Here is a 7,419-nt window from a genome sequence, read left to right as displayed (position 1 = left end):
CTTTGGAGTAAATTAGTACGCCTAAGAATGAGAAGAGGCCAAATGAGCAATATACTAGTAAGGATCTCCAACACATGTTGGAAAAGCTTAGAATTCCCTCACTTAATGGGTTCAACAAGATTTTGGATTGTTCTTGGACCTATAAGTTAAATATTTACTTTTATTTAATAGGCTATCAAATTTTCTACTTTTCACTTGGAAGGAGTAATCAATGAATGGTGGCAACTATACCTTAATAATCAAGGTAACAACCATATAATCATATTCAATATGCTCATTTAGAGGCTGATTGAGAAATTGAGAGGAAGATCCTAAAATTCACATTAGAGACTTAGACATAATTTAAGCACAAATATTTAGTAAAAAACTACATGGAAAATTCTTAGAGGTCTATAGTAATGGTATCTAATATTCTATAAAAATATCACCATCTTCTTTATTGAGGATTTATCTAAGCTTCTTGAAGGTCTTTTCTTCTTTTCTTTTCTTTTTCTTTTTTTTTTCATGCTTCTCAAAGGTCTTGTTAAGGCCTTTGATCTAAAATATCTTGAAGAATACATCAAGAAAAAATTGTGTTTCTAAACGAAGGAACCACAAAAATCTAGCTATTTATTCTTTGGCGTGGACCAAGTTCATTTCATTTAAGTAACATCTAATGATGGGTTAGTTGTTGAATAAATTGAACCATAATGTACTATGTAGAAGTATAAGCCTGAGAAGAAAGATGAGGGTACAAATTGTGGAACACTTACAAATATTTTAGGAGCGCTCATATATCATCCATTTAGATTTCAAGGAATGATATTTAGACAACATGTTTTTATCTGCATTGATATACCCACAATTTTATTAATGAAGGTTTGGTGATTAAGAGAGTTTTCAAATTTGGAAATTGTGAAATATTTAATGTAATAATTATTGATGGATTCACTATTACATTCACCAAAATAATTTTACAACTCAACATAATCATGAGAGTTCATAAGCTATGTGATTCAATTTCGATGTTGTGGGTTTATGATAGAATGCCATAGTTTTTGGTGTACAATGGTTGTGTTCCCTTGGTGATTTTTCATAAAGAAATCAATCCATGGAGAAAAAAATTAAATATGAAGTGAAATATGTTGTGCTTAAAGGAATTTCAAGTGGTGCAATGAAGGCATTTATAGTTAAAGAATAGAGAAGATAATATGCAAGGGACAAGTTGCTTGGGCAATAGGCTCTCTAGTTATGCTTATAAATTTATCCATGGGCAAGAAATGCACTTATCATGTTAATTTCTCTTTGGTTCTACCACTTGATAGAGGATTCTAGTATATCACAAAGTTGGAGCCAAGTTGAACATTTGTCACAACCACTCCTTAGCATCACTCGGGAATGTATAGGGAAAATATAGAAAAAGCTATAAAAGATCTTATAGGTGTTGAGGAAAAATCAACTCTACAACTCCCAAGGATCACCTGCATGCAAACCTGTCATAGAAGGAGAGAAGCAAAATCAAAGTTTGTGGAGGCCAGAATTCAATGATCTAGAAAAGAGGAGTCATATTGATTGTGCAAGAACAATGCAATACAATTAAAAATTACAAAGAGATAATCCTTATAAAAGGATACTAGAAACCCTAAAGGACAAAACCCTAAAGAATTATAAGATGCCTAAGTTTAGCTTAAGCGTAGAGTATAATAGACTAATTAATTAAATAAATAATTATTAGCCACAACATGATAACTCTAACACCCCCCTTAATATGAACTTATGGAGTAGCTAAAAACAACTAAGGACTAAAAAATGCATGTAAACAAAATGCATGAAAGTAACAATGGGCCCTGACTACTAGACCTGATGAGCTACCCAAGTACAAAAGATCTCTCACAATTGGAGAAAAGGAGGAAACCTCATGGGAAAAAATCCTTTCCTAAAGAGAGAAATACAAGTGAAGGACGGAAGAATCCTCCAAACAAGAGAATGTCCCAGAAAAAAGGAACAAAGGATGAACATAAATAACACCACTATAGCATGAAGTTGCAAACACTGTCGAAGAATATCTGTCAATTTGAAGAACCTTCGATGAAATAGAAGATGATCAGGTAGAGAAGACTGTAATCTTCATGAGTGCCCTCAAATAACACTACTCGAATCAGATGGCAAACGAAGGCAAACAACTGAACTCAAACATACAGATGGCAAAAACAGCAAAGTCTGAAGAGATGATCAACTGAAGATGGAAGGTTGTCTCCAAAAATAGGAATGAAAGAGTGTCCATATGGTAAATGATCCATCTCACCAAAATGCATAGGTAACCAGCCACTGCAGCTACCTAGTACATAGGAACAAATATTAAATACATAGCTCAATCCAATGAACCAAGGAAGCATTGGAACCAACAACCAACAAGAGAACCCCCCCCATAATGCTGACAAGGGAGAGGTGACAAGTACACTGAAACTGAATGCCAAGAAAAAATGCATGACGAAGAACCATGAACGTTGAGAGTGCAACAGAAAGTACAAACACATATAAAGACTAGTGTCATGGAAGGAACACTCACTTGACACACATCATGAGGCTAATGTCATGGAAGGAACACTCACATGACAAAGGTAGATGGTAAACAAAGGCAAACATCAAACCCCCCATGGCACTTTATAATGGAGTGCAAGTACAATAAGGCACAAGATGTGCAAGATCCCAAGCATGCAAAGCATAGTGGCACTTTATCTCAGTGCGGTTGCAAAAAGGAAAATGCTTACAAAATGATGTATACAATGCTCAAAGAAGACAAAAGGCTGGAAATACAAAAATAATAGCCAAAGATGAGTCATCCCACACAAAGAAAAGGATCTTAGAAGCTGAAACATCTAAGATATTCACCAGAAAGCATAAATACAAAACACTGAATAAAATGTACCTAGAGTAGAATCTAGAAAGAAAACCCATACCACTGGAAAGTGCATAGAACCAACTTTCCAAAATGGAGTTTGGATGCTCAAGATATGCCTCTCAAAGTGTAAATTGGCTTTGACGTAAAAATAAAAAGATTAAACCTCCAGATCTAAAGAGAGCTCAGAAAGAGCTTTCCGACGCCTATTCGTTTGCCAAAATCCGACTCCATTTGCCCAAGTTATGGCAAAACGATGACCCCCCTATCAAAAAGCATGTAAAACAGTGTCTTGGAGCTCTGGTGGCCAGTGGGCAGCGCTCAGGCTGAGTGGAGGCGGCGGATCGGGGTGGTGCACCGGTGGTGATGGTGGTGGTCGGGATAACCGTTGGGCGGTAGCGGAAGCCGCTAGCGGGTACCTTGACCATCGACGATAGCAAAGGGAGTTGTTGACCGCAACGACCAAAGTAACCGTTGCGGCAGTGGTGTATAACTGTCGTCCGCTCCAAGCAGCTTGTAAGCCGTGTCAGCTTGCAAGTCATTAAACTGCAAAAAAAAAAAATTTAAATGACTTTTTGATATTTTTAACAAATTTCTTGAAATTTGTGTCAAAAATGGGCAAAAACCAAAAAAAATTCCAAATGCCAAAGTTATCCAAATTGAACAAATTTTATATGAAAATGTGGGGTTTTGGGTGTTCTAAGCTCAACAGTGAGGTCCATTTGAGCCCAAAATGCCCAAAAACAAAGAAGCACCCCAGATCCAAATAAAAAGCTCTAAAAAACTTGAAACCCTCAAAGCTCCAAAAAATCTTCAAAAAACAAGAACAGGCAATAGCAAATCTAAGATCTGATACCATATAGGTGTTGAGGAAAAATCAACTCTACAGCTCCCAAGGATCATCTGCATGCAAACCTGTCACAGAAGGAGAGAAGCAAAATCAAAGTTGTGGAGGCCAGAATTCAATGATCCAAAAAAGAGGAGTCATATTGATTGTGCAAGAATAATGCAATACAATTAAATAATGCAAAGAGAGAATCCTTATAAAAGGATACTAGAAACCCTAAAGGACAAAACCCTAAAGAATTATAAGATGCCTAAGTTTAGCTTAAGCGTAGAGTATAATAGACTAATAATTAATTAAATAATTATTAGCCACAACATGATAACTCTAACAAATCTTTTGGAGATGGGTCATATTAATTTTAACCCATTTCCTTCATTCATGGTTCTTGTGAAGAAAAAAGAAGGTAAAATATAGATGCATATTGAATACATAGATTTGAACAAGAGGACCATCAAAAATAGGTAATCCATTCCAAAGACTAATAAACTAATTACTAAATTGCATGGAGTTGTGTATTTTTCAAATATTGACTTGAGATCAAGTTATCATTAGATATAGATGAGAGATGAGGATGTGCACAAAATAAGCATGTTATTTTGAACTTTTTGAATTATTATTCATTTCATTTGTTTTAATCAATGCTTTGAATACGTTCCAATCATATAGTATTCAATGATCACTTAAGAAAAAATATTTTGGTTTTCTTTATGACATTTTGATTTACAACAAGAATTAGGAAGATCATTCAAGAGATCTAGCCATAGTCCTTGGTATATTGTGGCAACATTCCCTCTTTGTAAAAGAACCCAAGTGGGAGTTTGGAATGACATGGATTATGTGTTTGGTTCATTTTATTAGTACTCAAAGTGTTCAAGTGGATCAACAAAAGATCCAAGGCATCTTGGATTAGCCACCTCCTACTACATTGACATGATTAAGAGGATTCGTTGTACTTTGCAACTACTATAAGATATTTGTTAAGCATTTTCCATAAAGCGTTATAACAACCTTAACCAATATGACAAAATAAGGATATTTTTCTTAGACGAAGAAAATTCACTTGAGGCTTTTGACAAGCATAAAGAGGTAATGAGTTCATGTATTGTTCTTATTGCTTGAGATTTATACCCTTAATTGTTGCATAATGTGCTTTAGAAAAGTAAATTCAAGTTTCCTTAGTAAAGAAGGGGCATCCCATGACATTTGATACTAGGAAATTGAAAAAATTGAAAAAATGATTCTCTATCTATCACAAAAAGATGTTGGATATCATGCATTCTTTTGTCAAGGTTTGATAATGTTTAGTTTCTAGAATATTTATGGTGAAAACAAATCATAATAGCTTGATGGTTCTACCTTAGCCAATGCGATTTAATTATAGGTAAAAAAAATGGATGAGTAAGATCAAAGCTTATGATTTTTTATTTTTATTTTTTTGATAGGTAATAGACTGAAGCTGATAAGGTGTACATACCCTACCCCCTTGTGGGAGTTGAACTTGTGACCTCTCTTTCAAGAGCACAAGTTCTCCACCACTAGGCCAACTCAGGTTGTACAAGCTTATGATTTTGATATAAAGTAAATAAAGGGAAAAATAATGTAGTTGTTGATGCGCATTGGAGGATGCCTACTCTATTTTCTACTTTTGTTATTTTTGCTAATAGGGAGGTCACTATTACAAAAAAATATGTTAAAAATATATTTGTTATTGACCTCCTTGACAGGAACACGAGACATGACATACTTGTAGTTGTAGATAGTCTTAATCTTTATAAAAATAGAATCTTCCTAGTTCCTAAATCTAGAATGAAGTAGAATATATTAAGGTCTTTTCATTATGCACTACTAGCAAGACACCCAAGATACTATAAGACCTACAAGAAAATTATAGATAGTTTCTTAGGGAAGGACCTTAAGGGAGATGTATTCAAACACATTAGAAAATGTATGATTTCTTAGGAAAATAAATCAAAACATATTTTTTAGTAAGCTTGCTTCAACTATTGTCTATCCAAATCATGAACAAAAAAGCATATATCTGTGGATTTCATCATAGGCCTCCCTAGGGTAAAAAGGGAATTTATTACATTTATATTGGTATCGATAGGTTAACTAAGTATGCACACTTCTTTACTATTTATTCAAAATTTAAAGCACGTCAAGTGATAGATTTATTCTTTAGAGAAGTTGTTAGGTTGCACAAATTGTCGAAAAATATTGTTAGTGATAGAGATAAATATAAAGATAAATATAAATTTTATCTCCTCTTGTAGGAATTCTTTCATTTGGTTGGTACAAAAGTCACCCCTAGCACAAAGTCAGCACAAATTATCATCCACAAATAGATGGAAAAATACAAATAGTGAATAATTGAATTGAAGGATATTTGAGGAATTAGGTTTTAGATCAACAATCAACTTGGGTTGAGCATTTACATATGGGATAGAAATAATATAACACTACCTGCCATCTATCCATTGGTATGTCTTCATTCATGGAATTATATGGTTGTGATGCATTAACTTTGTTGATTTAATGTTCATAGATTAAAAAAAAAAAGTGTTTGAAAATAAGTTATATGTAAACTAGAACCACATAAAGAGGTCATTTCAAGTTTGAGATATTATATTTTTTGACATTGTAGGCTTATAAGAAAACCTCCATCAAAAGTAGTGGGACCAAAAAGCTCAAATCACTCGTCTATTGGCCTCACAATATTTTGAGGAGAGTTGATGATATTGCACATGAATTAAAATTACTAGAAAATAGATAGATTCATAATGTTTTCCATGTGCCTATCCTTAAAAGGGCCCTTGAAAACCATGCCACACCTTTCATGTATTTGACACCCTTAAATGATGAGGGAAAGCTCATAGTGGTAGTTGATGTTATTATTAATACCAAGGTGAAGAATTTGAGAACTATAATAATTACAAAGTATCTAATTCATTGGAAAAATATGCTAGTAAAGGATGCTACTAGTGAAGGATTAGAGATATTTGAGCATCTAAATTTGCATTACTTGAGAGAAAACAAACTTTGGGAATGGTGGACTTGTAATGTCCCACATCCTAAATATGAGGTGTCCAAGAAACTTCCAATGGGAATGATCAAAATTTATTATATTTTTATGCCTTCCTTTTATTCTCCACATCCCCCACTTTTTTGTACCCTTTTCCTTTTATTACTTCCTAAAATTTCTTTTACCTTGGCACCCTTTCCCTTCTTTCTCCAATCCTCACTCCTAGCATCAAGTATCTCATATTATTGATCCCCACATTCTCATGTATTGGGTATCCCTAAAGGCTAATCCCTACCCCCTCTCGCAATAGGTATATCCAAAGTATAATCCCTATCTACCATTGGCATGTTGACTCTACCATAGTTGGATCCGTATGTTTTTGTCTCCATTGGCATCCTTGCATGTCATTCCTTAAACCTTGAATTTGAACATTTTGAGAACATAATATCAACATACCAATTGAAAATACATCTAGGTGGCATCTCAAATCTTATTTCTATGGTCCCTTGTTCTATTGCATCCCATTTAGGTATACATTTCCCTAGAACCCCACCTTTAGGCATGCTTTTCATTGAACTCTCTCTACTCAAACAAAGGATTTTACCTATCACCATGGTCGATCAGGGACACCATTAATGGGTTTTAATTTGAATGTGATAATTTGATCAATAA

This window comes from Cryptomeria japonica, chromosome 11 (assembly GCF_030272615.1).
Source record: "Cryptomeria japonica chromosome 11, Sugi_1.0, whole genome shotgun sequence".
Taxonomy (NCBI): Eukaryota; Viridiplantae; Streptophyta; class Pinopsida; order Cupressales; family Cupressaceae; genus Cryptomeria; species Cryptomeria japonica.
The sequence above is the reverse complement of the archived record's forward strand: the minus strand, read 5'-3'. Positions refer to the sequence as shown.